Here is a 19,653-nt window from a genome sequence, read left to right on the forward strand (position 1 = left end):
TGTACTCTTTTATATTATAAGCAAGTGCAACAAATGGATATAATGCATGCAGCAGAATCTCTAATTCACAGTAATGGATGGCAGATGAAATGTGAATTACCATACTTTGCAAACTGATGAATAATCAAAGACAAGCTAGAAGCAAGCATAAAGCATAAGCTACTCATAAAGTGCTATGTTCATTAATGTTAATAGTCATTCATAAATATTCTTTTATTTCTTTCAGTAATTTAGAAGATTGTCCAGGTAAATGAAGAGTGCAAGTTTTGTACCAAATCCCACAACCCAAATGATGAATGTACTACAAGATCTCACATGTTTCACCAAAATATAAGAGACTACCAGATTCTTGTAGAGCATAATAAAAAGTGCAGATTCCAGTTACATTTTTAAAATTTTTCTCCTTTTTTGTTTTGTGGGTTTGTTGAGGTTTTTTTGTTTTGGTTTGGTTTGGTTTTTGTTTTTTTTTGTTTTGTTTTTGTTTTTGTTTTTTTGGCTATCCAATTACTATGGAAACCAGTTGCTCCAAATGATCTCCTGAGTAAAATTGTCCTCACAAACCTGAATAAATGATCCCAGAATGTAAATCTGGTTAGAGACCCTGCCAACCTAAAACATTCAAGCGGGCTTATCATTCATGTATTTACAACGTACTTCGGAATTGCAATATGCTACTTATGGCTTTAAGGGTCTGAGGTTTTATTTTTTAATCACACTCTGAAAAATCATTTGATTTCTTTCTGAGAGTTTCATATTGTCCCTGTTGCATAGAAACTTGATGTCTTTCTATTGCTTTCTTAATTATTCATTTTTCAATCTCTTGATATATTACCTAATAAAGTGCATACTCTGCCTCTTGCTAGTATGACCTGCCTTTCAGTATTATTAAAATCATTCAAGATTTAAATGGAACTTTTGGAAGATATTAGGTTTGAGTTCACACTGATAAAATAAGGCTTCCACATTTGATCATAAAGATTTCTAAAAAGAAGGATTGGCCTAGGCTTTGCAACCTCACTGTCAAGGTAAACAAACACCAGTTGCATCCCAGAATTTTCCAGAGTGAACAAATGTTGAAAAACTCTGTACATACTTTGAAGACGGCACACTACAGATTTAATAGTCTTTTATATTTCTAAGCAAATTGTAGTAAGGGAATTTTGCTAACTACTTCTACATGACCAGAATATCACTCAACGTTTTTAGTTTATTTAAATTGCTTCCCTTTTTATCATTGTATTATTTCTTCTCCTTCACTGCTAAAGCAGAATATAGTATATAGTATTGTAGAGCCTATGTTCTATAGTATAGAACATAGTATATAGTATCTATATATATAGTATATTAATATTATTATACAGGTCCTGCTTGACAAACCTGATCTCCTTCTATGATTGAATGACCTGAATGATGGATGAGGGAAAGGCTATTGACACAGCCTTCCTAGACTTCACCAAAGCCTTTGTCACTTCCTCCAACAGTATTCTCCTGGAGAAGCTGACAGTCTGTGGCTTGGACAGGTACACTCTTTGCTGAGTAAAAAACAGGCTGGAGGGGTGGGCTCAGAGAGCAGTCATGAATGGAGTGTCTCCCAACAGTCAGTACTGGGGCCTCTCCTGTTCAGTATCTTTATTGATTGCCTGGATGAGGGGATTGAGTAAATCATCAGAAAGTTTGCAGATGACACCAAATTAAGAGGATGTGTCAATCTGAGGGTAGGAAGGCCCTTAGGAGGGATCTTGACAGGCTTGATATCTGGGCTGAGGCCAAGGGATGAAGTTCAAGAAGACCAAGTGCTGGGTCCTGCACACTGGCCACAACCCCAGGCAATGCTACAGGCTAGGTGCAGAGTGGCTGGAAGACTGTGTGGAAGAAATGGACCTGGGGTATTGGTCAATGCTTGGCTGAACATGAGCCAGCAGTGTGCCTAGGTGGTCAAGAAGGCAAATGGCATCCTGGCTTGTATCAGAAATAGTGTAGCCAGCAGGAGGAGGGAGGTGATCATCCCCCTACACTCAGTTCTGGTGAGTCCACAATTCTAGTACTCCAGTTTTGGGCTCTTCACTACAAGACACTAAGGCCCTGGAGCATGTTCAGAGAATGGCAACGGAGCTGTGAGGGGTCTGAAGCACGAGTCTGATGTGGAGTGGCTGAGGGAACTGGGATTATTCAGTCTGGAAAAGAGGAGGCTCAGGGAAGACCCTATTGCATTCTGCAAACACCTGAAAGGAGATTGTAGTAGGGTGGGGATCAGACTCTTCTCCTGAATTACTAGCAATAGGACTAGAGGGAATGGCCTGAAGTTGGTCCAGGGTAGGTTTGTTGGATATTAGGAAAAACTTCTCAGAAAGAATGGTCAGGCTGTAAAACGGGCTGCCCAGGGAGGTGGTGGAGTCAGTCACCATCCCTGGAGGTGTTCAAGAAATGTGTAAATGTGGTACTAAGGAACTTGGTTTAGCTGGGCAATATTGGTGGTAGGTTGACGGCTGGACTAGATGATCTCAGAAGACTTTTTCAACCTTTGTCATTGTATGATTCTAAGTTTAAGCATGAGAACTGTTCTTCTGTCTAGAAATCATCTGATATTCTTATATTCTGGGAAATAAATAAATAAATAAATAAACAGTTCTTTATTTTTTGGATTACATCTCTACTGTCTTGAAGTGAATAAATTTTTGTTACTCTCAGCAAATGTTTAACATGTATTTGTTTCTTGTCTCCTTAATTTAATCTTCACTCATTCTCTTCTCTTGTCTGAGACATCCACAAACTTGAAGGCAGTACTAATTGCTGTGAGAATATTTCTGCCTGAGAGAATAGCAAAGAAATTCTCAAGAACAATATCTGTACCTGAGACTACAAATTTAATGCTTTCACTAAAGCAAGAGAAATGACAAATAATAATTATCAATATGCATGAGGTTCTTAATAACATGAAGTGAATGGAGTAGGAGGAGTTTAGACAGAAAACCATATGCCTAAGAAATCATTCTTCTTATCAAGAAGTTATCTCAAATAGATTTCTACAAAATCCACTCCTGTAGAAATACACAGTTATCTTCACTGACTACAGGAAGTCCCACATGACTAGTGCAGATGCAGATGTCTATATTGGTTTGGTTTAAAGATAGGAAAGGAAAATCCCACTCTGAGGGCTTACATGACTTTTAGATAAAATAATTGCATTGATTCTCTCTGAAGAAATTTCAGAACTAAAGAAACAATCATCATTCAGTGTTCTAAGATTACAATTATTTGGTAAATTTCCAGGAAACATTTATATTATCATGATCTACATCACCTTATAAAATTGCAGTCCTTGACCCTTATGTGTTTCCCAGGGGTTGTACACTTGTTCCCACAACCTTCCTTCGCTTTCCAATCACAGCAGTAACCTCTTAAATCTCTCCAACAAACATTTGTTTTCATCATGGAGCTCACTGTTCTCTTTCCCTTCTGCCTACATGCTCCCTTACTCTCCAAGGGAATCCCTTCTACATTCTCAAACATTTTATTCACTGTGCTGCCTCTTAAATTCTATTCTGTCCTATATCATGAGGTCATAGAATTGTTAAGGTTGGAGAAGACCTCTAAGATCACCTAGTCCAATCATCAGCCCATCCCCACCATGCTCACTAACCATTTTCCTCAGTGCCACATCTACACGATCATTTAACACGTCCAGTCTGTGCTTACCATCTTGCTTTTTCTCTTGTGTTTCCATTACCATTCAGAACTACATTTTACAAGAAAGCCTTTGAGTGCTTTGAAGTTTTCCAGATTTCAGACTTCTCTGGTATTATACCGTGCCTCATGATGAACCTAGTTAGCTGGTTTCTGTTCCCTTATGTGCACATGTTGCACAAAACAATGCCAGCATCTAACTAATTTAAGAAATCTGATGCACAAAATAGTTGGTACATGACATATTTATCTACATGGTCACATTCTGAGCACATAGAGCATTATCCTAAAAAATGGTGGCCTTTTATTCCACATACTCTAGATCATACTGTAGTTATACTTAATGGCTTCACCTAGCAAACCTAAGAATGTTTATTTTGAAATCTCTTGATTTTTCTATAGAAAACAATGGTCACTGTGATTGGAGGTAGAAAAAAGCTCTAGAACTGATGTTATAATAAATTCTTTTTCTTGTCTTAGTCCTTAGTACCTGTGGGTTCCAAAAATTAAAATACCATGCTGATGAAATCTCCAATTGGAGGCAAATGGGAGCCTTTTCATGTCAGCTCCCCTGTAAATATTAGACTTTTGCTGATGCTTAATAGTCTAAACCCTGAGTCAGCTATCAAAACTTCACAGCTCACAAGGGATCAGACTGTGTTTAATATCGCAGCATTCATATCTGAACTGACTTAGAGCTCACGTTAAGTAAACATATTATTAGCTCTACTCATCAAACTATGTTAAGAGGTACAGAAGTAGTAATGAATCTGCACAGCAACTTTAACTTTGTTCTTCATCTGGCTTATTGACTGTTGCTAAATGAAGTAATTTTCTGAAATCCACAGTGAAAAATCTCCCCTTTAAAATTCAAGGCAAAATGCATTCATGAAAATGTAAAGGGACAGGGTGAGTCAGGGTACCAGTGTGGAAACATTTTGCAGCTGTGCTAGCAATATACAACTTTGTTCCCAGACCAACAGAGACTTTAAGTTAATGCTTGTTCTTTGAATGATGCTCTAAAGTAAGTTGGCAGTTTGGGTTCAACTGTCATAGAAGAAGGACTCCATATCACCAGGTCATCAGACTGTCTAAGATTACCAGCCAGATTTACCTTCAGTCAGCATGAGGGGAAAAGGTTGAATCTATGTTCAAATGTTCTCTCAAAGTGACAACTGCTGGGGAAGAATGGAAATGTTGGGGGTTTGCACACAGTGCTTTATACACTTGGAAGAACAAACAAAACAAAGCAAAGCAAAGTAAAAAAAAAAAAAAAGGAAGAAAAACAAAAAAAATCAGGTGAGGGTATGGACTTGGGACCTATATATCCAAAAGAAATTTCAAAATGATGGCACTCCTTGATGAAGCTGAAAGATGAGTATTTCCACATTAGCCTTTCACTGAGTTCATATCAAGAGTGAGAAAAAACTCTAAGAAGTCAAGATAGTGAATTATAGCATGTATCTTTCATTTAGACATAGTGAAAAGAAGTTTTAAAAATGTATCATCTTCAATTATCCTGTAGGTACTATGGACACATATAAATCCTGCACCTACACAACTCTTTTGTGAGGCCAGCAATACGTGTGACTATAAAAACTTAGCAGAATTTAAACAAACATAATATTTTTTGAGTGAAATTTCACTTCTATTTTTATTTTCTGATAGTTCAGCTGCAATAGTAACATAACCCATTCAGAGAGCCAAGTTCTCAGCTTTGAAGTCAGAGGACATAAGGCAGTTTAAATGGTTTAAGCGTGTGGATCAGAGAGGTAAGTGTTTCAAGTCAAGAGCCACTTCATACTTGTGAGATATAGCCAAGTAAATTCTATTTAAATGAGACCTCTGTTTTCAGAAAGATTCAACTCCTTACTGAAAAGAGCATTACCATTGGCAGACCAAGTCACTTATAGCATCAATACCAAGTATGTTTTAGATTTCTACTTCAATACCTTCTGTATAACAAAAAGATCTTGCATAAGCCTCCACTCCTAATGAGGGAAAGAAAAAAGAAAAGAAGCTCATGGATCCAAAGATTTTATTTACTGGTAGAAGCATTCACAGAATCACAGAACTGTAAGGGTTGGAAGGGACCTCTAGAGATCATTGAGTCCAACACCCCTGTCAAAGCAGCTCCCAAGCCCAGGTTGCACAGGTAGGCGTTCAGGTGGGTCTCTAATGTCTCCAGAGAAGGATACTCCACCACCTCTCTGTGCAGCTGTGCCAGTGCTCTGTCACTGCACTGTGAAGAAGTTCCCATGCACATTTGTGCAGAACTTCCTATGCTTCAGTTTGTGACCATTTCCCCTCATTCTATCATCACACACTGCTGAGAAGAATTCAGCCTCGTCCCTTTGCCTCCCATTCCTTAGATATTTATAGACATGGATCAAATTCCCCCCAAGCCCTCTTTTTTCAAGTCTGAACAGACCCAGGTCTCTCAACCTTTCCTCATAAGGAAGGTATTCCATGACCTTTATCATCTTTGTAGCCCCTTCGTGGACTCTTGAGAAGATCCTTGTCTTTTTTGTACTGGGGAGCCTAGAACTGGACACAGTACTCCAGGTGAGGCCTCACCAGGGCAGAGTAGAGGGGGAGGATCACTTCCCTTGACCATGCTCTTTTTAATGCATCCCAAAATGCCATTGGCCTTCCTGTCCACCAGGGCACACTGCTGGCTCATGGCCAACATGTCATCCACCAGGACAGCCAGGTCCCTCTTCTCAGAACTCTTCTCAGCAGGTCATTCTCCAACCTGTACCAGTGTATGCAGTTATTCCTCCCTAGGTGCAAGACTCTACACTTGCTCTTGTTCTATCCTTATTTCTAAGTAAGTTCTCTCTACTTTCTGCAGTCCCCATCCTATGGAGAAAATCAATGTGTATTCTTGTTTCCTAACCATATCCAAAGGCATATGGAAATTTTCTTTAAATGGATATTTAAAACTCACAGAATATATTCAGATCCACTGATTCCTGCTCATTGGTTCTCTGTTCTCTGAAATAAATCAGAAATATAGTATTTGCAGATTTTAATACAGGAGAGACAAAAGCGATAATTCATTTACCCTGAAATTCATAATACAATAGTCATCTACTCTGCTTCAAGAGTTATCCCTCACTTAAGCAAATGAGTTGAATCTGTAGGAAAAGGACCAACTATGGAAACAGAAGATGACCTGCTGAAAGCATCCCTTGCCAAACAAGCAGATTCAATTAGGCTACCAGAATCCTGAAGATACAGTACAATGAAGGCTGAACAATGCTATTTTCAGAGATGTCCAGTGCCAGGACAAGAGGCAATGGGCACAAAGTGGAACACATGATGTTCCATCTAAACATCAACAGTCATTTTTTTTACTGTTTGGATGTTGGAATACTGACACAGGTTGCCCAGAGAGGTTGTGGAGTCCTCTCTCTGGAGACCTTCAAAAGCCAAGTGCACGTGGGTCTGGGCATCCTGCTCTAAGAATTCCTATGTATGAATTAAACTTGACTATCATTTCAGTAAACTCTCATGTCAGTCAATGTCTGCCTACAAAAAATAAAACAAAATAAAAATATAAATAATAAAAAAATAAAACACCTCCTACATAAAGCAAGAGAAAGTAAGTCCCCTCTTAATCATTTCATACGTATTATTAAAATATTTGTAAAGTATTATTAAAATATTGTTGAAATCAAAGTAGGTGATCAACCTAGTATACAGATCACTGCAGCTCAGGAAACCTAAGGCATATACCTCTTGTTTTCTTGTCACTAATCTCCTTACACACAGATATCTTCAAGTGAACTTTAATTTGATATTTGTATTATTTATCACTACATAAGATCCCTCCATGTTGAAGGTCTAATTCATTAAAACTAACTCTTTCTCACATAAGCCTAATAAAACATGTACACAGACATAAAGGGTTTTTTGTTTTTGTCTTTTGGTAGTACCAATACAATTTCCATTAGAGGTTTGCATAACTATGGAAAGTAAAGTTTAGGACTTTCCTTTTGTATTTCTCCAGAGGTAAGCTAACATGAACATACATGGGAAAAAAAATGATTAAGTCCATTAATACGTTTATTGTCTAGCTTCTTTGTCAAACTTATGTTTATGTAACTGTCATGTGCTTAGCCTATACATAGCTCTGCTCGAATTGGATAACTAAATGGAAAGGTACTGATGTCCCATATTTCAATCATTTTGGTGACCCAGTTGTTCACTTTTGTGAGTTGTAAGAGTGTATGTGCACGCTATCAAAGTGGCAGGTGGTATGTTTTAAATGGTTTGCGTAATGGCTGCTGAAGGTGCTACTGAGCAATAGTCATAGCACTTTGGTTGATATTCAGACAGTATTTGATGACAAAAGACAGCTGATGGATGAGTCCAAAATTGTCAAATACAGTTTTTAGGAATAATCATACTGCTTCAGATAAGAAAAACAGGTTAAATGAGGATTAAGTATACAGCTGTTTGTAACTATTCACTATCTGTCCAAAACTCTGACTAGCTAAAACAAGTCCATTACAGATACAGGATTTCAGATTCCAGGAAATTATTTTTAGAGTAAAAACAAAAAAATCTCACAAGACATTTCAAAGAGTATAGACCAAGATAACAAGCATACCCAACATATACTGTATGAATATCTGTGTACATGAATCATTTGATTACTGAAGGATATAGAGCAGTAGATAACAGTGAAAATTGCAGCACCCATCGTTAGCATCATGAAGCTGAAGATGATTTGATCAATACCTTCAAACATACATTTTCAGTTATGAACTTTGTCAATTCTGTATAAAATAATGTTATTCATATTTTATACAGTGTCATGTGTCAGGGATCGTAGTCAATACGCTCATTATTTAAATTAATTTATTAAAATGAAGAACCATAAAGAGAGCGGGAGGAAAGGAGGAAAACAAGGAAGGAGCGTAGAAAGGCAGCTTTCAGAAACTGTATTCAAAACATTCTTTTTTGGTTAAACTTTTATGGTTTAAAGGAGTAATTAATTGTATTATTAAGAGATGTGCACTATATAAAATCAGGGGGTATATTTTTATAGGCATATTGCAAAGAATTACTAGTTTACAACTGATCTTTATTAAGTATTTTAGCAATAATGACAGAAATGAATGTGTTTTCACACCACAATTGCATTACAATGTCATCACCCCTTTTGTCTCCTTACCAGATGGCATGCTACTGGAATTCAGTGGATATATAAATGATGGATTTTGAATGAAATAAAATCACCCTTTTCTTGTGAAATGCACTGTGCATTCTGTTCTGATTTCAGAATAAAACTGTGAAATTTAAAAGCTGGAAAATCAACAGAATGAAATCACAAAGTATTGTAAAGTATTATAAAGAATCACTGCAATTCATGCTCTTCATCGTCAATGCTTTTTCAGCACACTCAGCTCTCGCTGATGTACCAAGAGTGGGAGAAATAACATTACTACTTATGAAATGCGTGGAGAACACAAGTACTGTTAAATAATACTGAGGTTTGATCAGCTGTACAAAGCAATTTGAAATTCTGGTTAAGAATTCAAGCATCAACCTATTCAAGCATCATTCAGGTAAAGAGTGCATAAAGCGAAGCTGTAGGAGCAGAACTTGTGGTATTAAGCTAGTAAAACTTGTCAGACATTCAGAATGGATGTTGTTTTAACTGACAGAGCTTCTTGAATGGTCTCAAAGCCAGAAGAATCACACAGCCTCAAAGTTCCCACACCAGTGCTGTAGGAAAAAAAAAGAAAAAAAGAAAAAAGAAAAAAAAAGTAAAAAAAAAGTTAGCATGATGTTTGTGTTGCCACAGGGAGAAGAAACAGGAAAAAAAAAGATTATTTTATCACATTGGTAAGAGTGATTTGTGTTTGTTATGACCCTCTTCCAGCCACATTGCAGAATAAATGAAAAACTGGAGAGAGTTATGGGAAGAATAAATATTAGAAACAGCTGGAGAAAGGACTGTACAGTTTGAAAGACAGGAATAAAAAAACTGCAGTTATTAAGTAGAAGACAGCAAACTGACCCAAAGACTGTTTCTAAATACTTTTAAAGTGAGAAAACAGCAGATGATAAAACATATTTTAGTCTGGTGAACAAGTCTTATGAATGATGGATAAATAGGTTCACACTGGGTATAACACACTTGTTTTTGTCAGAAAGTTGATAACTCAAGCTTGATAAGAGGTATGAAAGAAGCAATATTAAGTTTTTGAGTGGTCTTTCCAATTCTTAAAATCTCTACATGGCATTCATAGACCAAAGGTATCTGGGTATAATCCTCATAGGTAAATAAAGATCAAAACAGAGATGCTACCTTTTAAGCAAACTAACTATGCTGTCTTTTATCCTACAATAACAGCATAGAAAAATAATTTGTTTTTTTTTTTCTTTTTCCTGACGTTTGATATTTAAGATCCATTTTTACATGACAAAATAGATTAGAGACAATGTCTATATTTTTTTCTCTCTTAGTTATTGTTCATAAAATCACATCCAGTCAAATGAATGTAATCTTGACTACAAATGTTATTTACCACTAAAGCTGAAGTGTTAACAAGAATTAGAGTTTTCAGTGGAAGGCAGATCCTTATTTCCCTTAATTTCTCAACTACAACAAAGGACTGAAGGACTTGGCTGTTAATCCAGTAAAAATGACAGCCATAAAAATTGTTGGCTCATCTCACCAACAGTTCTATAAAATAACTATTAGACTTTTATCTCTAGGAACAACACTGTGTAGGTTGTGCACGTACAAATGAGCACAAAATCACATCTGGTATTTCTAATTCTGTCCAACTCAAGAGTTATATGATCTCAGAAATGTCTAAGATAATTACACAACCTAAATCAAACCCAAATACTGAAATCCCAAGTGAAAAAAAAAATTTGATGTGTCATATGTAACTATTGAACCATTTACTTTCCATCTGCATACTCTCTAATTTTTCTTGTCATATATGTAATTATAAATAATGTTCAGAACTGAACTCATGTTTACACCTCTCCAATCCACTGCTCCAACCAAAATTTACTGTGTACACAAACTTGTTGCTCTAGCACCGTGTACAGAGGGATCATACAATAACCCAACTTGCTACATCAGCAGGTATTTAAATAGAAAATGGTGCTGAATTATAAAGAAAATTGTCTAAAAGTATTTTTGTATGAACAGAGAGGATATCACACAAGAGAGTGCTTTTTGAATGATCATTCTTTCTTTTACTGATTCACCCCATATGAGAAGCATCACATTTCTCACATATTACATTTCAAGACTGACACATTCAGATGGCATGCAATGGTTGTAAATACAGTTTTAAATCCAGGCTGGAGCTAAACCTGTTCTACTGAGTGTACTCACAAGAATTTTGTCACCACTGAAAGTGAGAATACATCTTTTCTAACTTAACAACCCATGTTTTGTCTTTCCATAATGCAGAATGCAGAGGCTTTTCAGCACAAGAGGGACTTGAAGACTTCTACAGAGCCTTTTCTACACTGAAAGAGGAATACAAAGCTGAGAGGATGGAAAATGGTAAAATGTTGCTGCAATGTGTACCAATTCAATAGCTAGAGCTCTGTTTATATTAAATGCAACCCTGTGAGCAATTGACTCATGAGTTGCTCTCATGTTATATGCAAAAAGTAATTAATGATAAAAGCAGTCTGTGCATGAATTCTTCTACAATTCACATCATGAAAACAGCGAGCTGAATGTTTGGTAGAGCTAATACAGTTTATTTTGTTTACAATCATTATTCAGTTTACTTTTTTAAGGCTATTTTAAATAGTTTTTTAGTCATATATCAAGCAGATTTGTCTGTGAATATATAGGTAATAGTTTGGAGCATAGGTTCTATAAATACCTGCAAAATTCTCTTTCCAGCTGTGATATCCTTTATATCCATGACCTCTACAAATACCACTGTGTATTGTACAAACATATTCAAGTATATGTTTTCAAAAACAAATGCTTCACTTTGTCTTGTTCTCCCCAGTTCTGAAGATAAGCAAATACAGAGCAAACTGAAGCCTCACTTGCAAGAGGCTCACTCCAGCCACTGCTTAATTGCTATTAGCCATGTTCAGGGTACACCTCTGCCCTGGGATATTTAGGCAGGTCCCATTCTAAAAGCATTAGGTGTCACTAAGCAGGGGTTGCTGTTCAACTTGCTCCGCAGCTTCTGCTCTGAATAGTCTTTCTTGTATTCCCACAAGGGGTGACTGTCTACTAGACTTTATTTGTAACTAAAGCTGAGAGCAGAAATTATTCCATGGCATAGAGCGCTTACATTTTTCTTTCAATGTGCATTTCACTAGGCAGGGAGAAGTCTCTGGGTTACCACGCCTAACTAAAGATTCTGAGTAAGTGACAGTTTATTTATGACATATTGTATCATTTAGTATCACTGCAGCTGGCACAAAAATCCCTTAGATGTATATGACTACTAACTTGTCCAGGGAAGGTAAAAACAATGTGTTTTTTCTTTGAGTTTTTTCACCTGAGTGTGTCCGTTGTAAATCACAAAGTTTTGCAAGCTATTTATTTAAAAATACCATGCTTAAAACACGCAAAGATAATATGTATTACATGATAAGAATCCACATAAGCACTTGTCATGATACTGCCTGTTTTGGAAGTTGTTCATACAACCGCATGCCATATATTTTCATAAAGTAGCAGAACACCGTCCCTGCAGTTGCTTAAGGGTGGCTTAGGGCTAACCTATACACCAAATCAGTAAACTTATAATTTTATCTAAAAATTCTATTCAGGGACAAATTAAGCTCTTGTCTCAGAGGCAAACTCCAGCTCTGACCCATGCTGGGGCAAGGCACCCAAAAGTGCTGTTCTCTGCAGAGCAGATCAGCTTCACCATGCTTTGCTTATCCCAGCTATCTGCAGCATATCCCATCTGCCTTCCCAACTTTGTCACATGCATGCCTGACACTGGACAAATAAGAGAGCTGGTATCCCTCCTGTGTGTCTGTGAGAGTCACCGGCTGGCAGAGCAGATGGGATTTGTTTGACAGCTTGAACCTACATAGGCTACCTGCCTAACAAAGCTGAATGTCAGGGGTTCATCTGCCATCTGAGCATAAAGCCACGATTTGGCCTATGTTACTGTGTATAGAGACATTTTGTGACTGAGCAATTCCTTTGTAAATAGGCACAGTTTTCCACTGTTCACCTATCAAATTAGGGACAGAGCTGGAAACAGATTCCAGGAGTCTCAAAACACAGCACTGTAACTTGTAAGTTTAAGAGTTAGACAGACACAGTGGATGGATGACAGTGACAAGGAGCAGTATTTCACCATTTAGCATTGGAAAGTTTGATTCTTAAGTGAGCAGACACTATGATAAATGATTACTTAAGACTCCTTCAATATTTACCTGTCTTCTGTCAGCATGTTCCCAGCAGTTCAACAGATCATTGCTGATTTTAATGACCGGTTTCCAGAAAATGGTACACCTGGGAGGATAGTCAGAGTTGTTTGTGTTTGGTAAGCTAGTTTCATTCTCTCACAAGGATGACATGGAATCACCAGCATAGAAGGTGCACAGGATCAGGCTGTCTTCATCTTATAAGTCAGTACTTCATTTTTAACATTATTTCGATACCTCATGGTTCAGCAGTAAGTCTGAAATGGGAAACAGACAGCACTTGCAGAGCACAAAACAAGAAACCATCTAGGAAAAAAGAATAAATATCTTCCACTGAAATAAAAAACATGGGGCAAACTACAGCAGCAGTGAGCTGGGAGAATTGAATATACTACCTAACACACAAATTTTCATAGAGAATCAAAGATCTAAGTCCTTACTTAGATCTTAGGAATTTTATATATCCACACATTAGTGTGCAAGCTCATGATCCTCCTCCTGCTTTCTTCGCAATGAACTGTGTCATAAAGTACAGACAAACTTCTGAACACATTTTACTGCAGAGTGCATCACAATGATTAGGTAACAGGGAAAAAATCTTACAGACTATCAAGAGCCAGTGGCCCAAGAAGCTTCCCCCGTCAACAAGAAGGAGAGCACTTCAGAGATGATAAAATACCACATAAATTCTCTGAGAAAAAGATAAGAAAATGAGCAGAGTCATAAATCTTTAATATTTAACTCCTTTCAACCCCGCAGAAGAAACACTATTTCAAAGAGCCGACCAGTAAAATGAATCAATATAGAGAAGATCACAGGAAGTAAGGGCAAATTCTGGCAGTTCAGGAAAGAAATAAGCCAGAGAAAACTAAGAACTGCAATGTCCTGCTGATCTCCCCAGGCAGGCAAGACAGTATCTTGGAACAGGTGACATAGGTTTGTATACCATAATATCCATACCATTTGCATACCAGGAGAGTCAATATGCATGTGTCTGTCAATAAATGTGAGTTAAGAATAAACTTGGTAAGTTGACAATTGGTCTTTTTTCCTACTGAGTGCAAACAGAATTGGCTTGTGTGATACAAATGACACCACAGAGCACTTTGTGCAATTATATCCAAACACTCCCTAATTAGTATCAGCCATTAACCTTCAGTCAGTAGACCACTGAGGTCAGGACTGAGGATTTATAATCCAGCCAATTTACACCTATTTCCCTGTAGAGTCAGGACTGCAGAGTGGCCTCTCAGTAGAAGCGTTTCCTATGCAAGAACAGAGACTTTCACAAAGTCATTAGGCCCAATTAAAATTTGATGCTAGTTGCACAGTTGGCCACAAAAAGGTAAGTTTTTTTGTGAGTTAGGGATTAAGGAAGGCTAACAGTTTCAGACAACACTGCCTTTCAACAGAAAGCATGGATTTTGTCTGAACAAAATTTCATGAAAAATATCTACTGTGGACAGAAAAGAATTTGCTTCTGTTGAAAGCAGACTACTGCAGAAGTTTTGATTTTTCCAGTAAAGCAAAATCATTTGAAAATTTTGGCATTGAAATTCAGTCATTCCAATACCTCTGTGCCACTGTTCTAGACTATGAGCCAAGCCAGTGAAATCTCCCAGGCTGTGCCACAGACCCATGACACAAAACAAAGACTTAGTAATAAAATACGGTGCACAAGAGAATATGTGTTGCAGTCTATTAGCCCACACACAGAACTGTGGTGGTAGGAGACATCTAAATTATAACATCTACTGTGTGCAAATACATCTGTTTTCAGACAAAGTTTTTTATGCAGAACAAATATCATCTCAAAAAAACTTATGAATAAGTAAAGCAACATGGGCAAAGATACAAGACACACTGTTTAGGCAGAAGAGTGCAATATTGCCTCTCAAAATTATCAGTAAAAAAACATCTCAAAAGACCTGATCCAAAATTATTATGTCAATAAGACTCTTTCTACTAGCACCAACCAGCTTTCTATTTGATCCTGCACAGCAAGATGGATATTTTATTCCTTAAAATAAAACAGTACAGATTAAAAGAGCATTTCCAGTGAAAGGGCCTTCACACTCTTATGTAATGGAAGTTGTATTGCTGTTTACCAGAAATCCTGCTAGTTTGTTCATCATAGTGTACTTCACTCCATGCTAAAATTTTAAAACATTTTCATGGAGAGGGGAGACCAGAAGCTGCTTGAGTGTCAGTATATTCTTTGTTTGGAAATGAAATATGTGCTTTTGAGTGTAGGAGCTACAGTAGACTGAACATAATTTAGACCCTGACAGATCAGGAAGAATCCACCTAAATACTGACAGAATTATCTGCAGAGCACCAGAGAAGCCTTGAGTGCTCTAGGCCACTGCCTACCATTTGGAGGTCTACCAAGGGGCTGCAAACTCAGGGCTATCTCTTTTATTATTATTATTATTTTTTAATAAGACATTCACATAGACCTAACACTGAAATGTGAGAATGTTGTGAAACAGAACAGCCAACAAAGGCAGGGGCAGAAGCAAAACTGGTGAGAAAAGCATAAGAAGATCTAGCCAAAGAAACAAGAACCAGCCACCAGCTACGCTGGCAGTCTGTGTATGCCACTGAAGGAATTCTGTCTGGATTTTTACAAAAGTGAGTGCACGGTAAAAAGTTCCATATCCAAAAAGGATACCCAAAGCCCTTTCTGTTGTATTTCTTCCCTGATGAGAGAATGAGGTCTGCACCAGAAAGAGGCAGATAAAGCTACATAAAACAGGATCTTTCCTGCATGGGTCGTAGCATTGAGAACAGTGCACACGTGACTTCACAAATCTATTTAGACACTGTGCAGGGAAACAGAACGATATTTCCTTGCCTAAGTTTGTTGTAGGCTTTGGCTCCTATCCAAAGGCTACCAACAAGGTTGCCAGTGATTGCCAAGCACAGCAATGGTGTCGTTATGTAAACACCTGTCCATGGGACCACAGCTATACAGCTCACTCAAAAAGGCCGCCAAACAACAGATGGTAACGACTTCTGATCGCTACCGACATGGATGGGATTTTAACCAGTGAGTTAGAAGTAAAAATATCTCCAGCTCATTTCTTATTTTCTTCAGCTATTTTTCACCCTGCTAACATTATATATTATATATTACTCTACATTAAGTCCCGGGGAAGGTCTTCATAAAAAAAAACACAAAAAACAAACAAAAAAAAACCCAACATCTTTCTCCTGTGTAGTATAAAATAGAACTGGCAAATTTGGATGCCTACTGTTTACATTTTACAGTAAGAGGGCAATTTCACACTGCCTACTACTGATGCTGCAATATTTCCATACCTGCTTTTTTTGTTTGTTTTAACTAAAGCCATGCCAGAATTAAAATGAGAAGACTCATTAAAAATGTCACGACTTCTCCATTACAAGGAGTTTGTGTCAGACCTCTGCCCACATTTTTGTTTTGTCATAACATCAATTTACTTGCAGAACCAGGTCAGCTCTCTGGCTGGCCTAGATTAATCAGCAGGAATTCATCTCTTACCCAGTCCCTCCTGCCCATCAGCCAACCTGTGACTGTGCCCCTACCCACACATCTATCCCCACATGCAGTTTTAATTCAAGCCCTGTGAACCCAACCACTTCCTGCAGAACCCCTCAAGACAAGGGAGTTCATGCTGAATATCATCCGGCCTGCACTCGCCTAGACATCTTCCGCCATCCACGGAAAGTCAATGAATCAAAAGCAAAGCAGAAAGCTAAAAGTTAAAAGCATCCAAACGGATTGCTGAAAGCATACGTTGTACGGCAGGCGCTCTGCAGTGATGTGTGGGTGGCCGGCTGCTTCTCTGGCTGCCTGCCCGCCGCTCCTCACACACTGGCAGTACACCTCCAGGATTCTGCCCTGCAAGGAGCAGTTTCAGCAGCGCAGGCTGAACACTCTTCAGGGGATATGCACAGACCTCCTGGGTTTGAAGAGCTTTTGGGTTTGTGGTTATTTAGGTTTCTATTTATGAGGCTGTTATGTAATAAAAAGTGTGCTGAGGAAAGCGTAGTTTTTCTATATCTCAGGCATTATTACTTTGACAGAAATTAAATTATAAGCCCTTATCATCACTTAGGAGTGGAAAGTGCTGAAGGCTACAAGCCTCCTGGGTGAAATCCTAACCCTGTGGAAAGCAAGGGCAAAATTACTGTTGGTATTAATAAAGCCAGAATCTCATTCAATATGGGAGGATGGGGAAGAAAGTGTTTGCATTTTCACGGAGAAACGGGATTACTTATTAACAAACATGCAAAGACTGCAGCAAAGACTGCCCACAGTCTCATCAAAGCCTAGGGAAGTATTTCTATGATTCTCACTCTCATTTAAATTGCATGTACAAACAAAATAAGAATCTCCTAAACAGTGTATGTTTTAGGTTAGATATGGTCTATTTGTAAAATAGCATATTTGCGTGATAACATTGTTGGTTTTTTTATTTTCTGAGATAAATATCCTTTTGGGAGAGTGAGAGTAGGAGTGTGTTATTCTGTGTTTTAATAAACCACATGAATTACTAAGCTTTAAGAGGTCTTCTCAGTAAAAAATAAATCTCACAGCAGTGGCTGGTAAGTTTAGACTCTAGATACTATGTACAAGCAGACTGGCTGTGAATGCAATATAACTTCTAATGTGATATGTGCATCTGTAACTTCTGACTTTCCAAGAGACAAGATGTCAGGAGTGTTTTGTTGTTTTTCAAGCAAAAGTAAGGATGTAAATTTTGTGATATAATCATTCCTAATTCATCCATTTGCTTATTCTGACATCTCCATGGAATCAGATACATGAATTTTATGAAATTCAACTGCCTGTTTTATTTTTTTGCCTAAGCACTTTCTGGCAAAGGCAGATTTTCCAGTGATGCTAATGGCTACAGATCCTTTGGCACACATGGAAATACAAGTAACTGCATTGGAAATCTGCTCCAGGTAATCAGAATTTTATTTTTCTTAGCACCTGCTATGTTTCACATTCAATTGCAACTACGTACAAATCATTTAAAGAGAACTGATCACTCATTTTCAATACAAGCTTTAAATTTAGACCTTCACCTTTCTCTTCATCATTTATGTCTGAATAAATGGAACGCTGCATTAGAACAGGCATCCCTTATCTTTATTTTGTATCTTGTCCTGACCAGAAGATTCCTATGATTTGCCAGATTTCTCTTAGCTGAGTGGCATTTCTTCACTGATTTTTCTATGTTTTTCTTATGCAGACTTAATTCTTTTCCCACACAACTCCCTGGTGACCTTCTTCTGACTGAACTGAAATGCAACCCTTCTCCTAAGTTTGCTCTCTGAGCCCTTCTGCCTCTCTAGAAGCTATTCCACCCAGCCATTTTTTGGTCTTCACAGTTTAATGTGTTCACAGACAGGATTCATTGGAACTATTTCCAGCACAGATATTTAGTCTATGCTAGTTGTGTGAGCCCCTCATGAGCTTCCCAAGAGGGAACTATCAGCAGGGGATAATTTATATCATTGTTACTGCAAATGGACCCTGAACTCACTCAGTTGCTGAGGTGTGTGTGTCTTTAACTTTTCATCATGGCAAACTCCACAAAAAGACTAAGAGGTTTAAAACATCAAAAAGCAAAGAATTAGTTGAAAATGATCTACAATTATGAACTTTCATATGGAGAAAGCTGTTACATGACAAGAAAAGACAGAATGAATAAAAAGGGTTTAATCACTTCTTTTACACTCTGCTCACCTGATCTCTAGACCTCAAACCAAAAACCCAGTAAGTAGTGGAAGATGTTAGCTGGCTTATTCTGCCGCTCCTTCACCATTCTTCCTGCTGTCTCTTGGTTCCCACAGCATGTCTGCTTTCCAATCCTCCCAGCAGTTTATCAAGCTCTCCTTGAATCACAAATCATCAGCACCATGATGGGAATGTCTCCTTTCTTATTTTGTTTTCCATACTCAGTGAACTCTTGCATAAGCTTTACTTAGAAGGCATTGCAGTTTCCCTTGAGAAGAAGCAGTCCTCTCTCTTGAAGGGTTCCTCCTCATGCAGTCACTATAGAGGAACACCACCCTGCTGGGAACAAATATAATAGCCCAGATATCTTCCAGCACACTAGGATATATCTAAGACTGAAGAACAGAATGGATTTCCTTCTCTGTAGATCACAGGAAGAACCTATTTCATTTCATTTTTATATTTTATGTTAATATTAGCCTAAAATGGCCAAGGACACCAGTGCAAAGCAAGTGTATAAAATATTTTGCTCATGAAATGACAGGAAGGACAGTTTTATGTGCTTTATTTCTATAAAAAAATAAAAAAGAAATAAAAATAAAAAATAAAAAAGCAGACAAAAATTACTAATCCAAATTTTGGCTAGACAGTTAAATCTATCTCCATACAGCATCCTATCCCAGGCCATGAGAAATTATGGAAAGAGCATGTGTCCTTGTGGACAGATTTATGACAAACTCCTTAGATATGTCAGACAATAGATATCAGGAGCATATTCTAAACTTTCAATACCACTTTGCACCATATGAAAGTACTGAAAGAGAGAAAGATCTCTG

This window comes from Cyrtonyx montezumae, unplaced genomic scaffold (genome assembly GCF_038088225.1).
Source record: "Cyrtonyx montezumae isolate F1298 unplaced genomic scaffold, pur_monq_1.0 scaffold_3, whole genome shotgun sequence".
Lineage (NCBI taxonomy): Eukaryota > Metazoa > Chordata > Aves > Galliformes > Odontophoridae > Cyrtonyx > Cyrtonyx montezumae.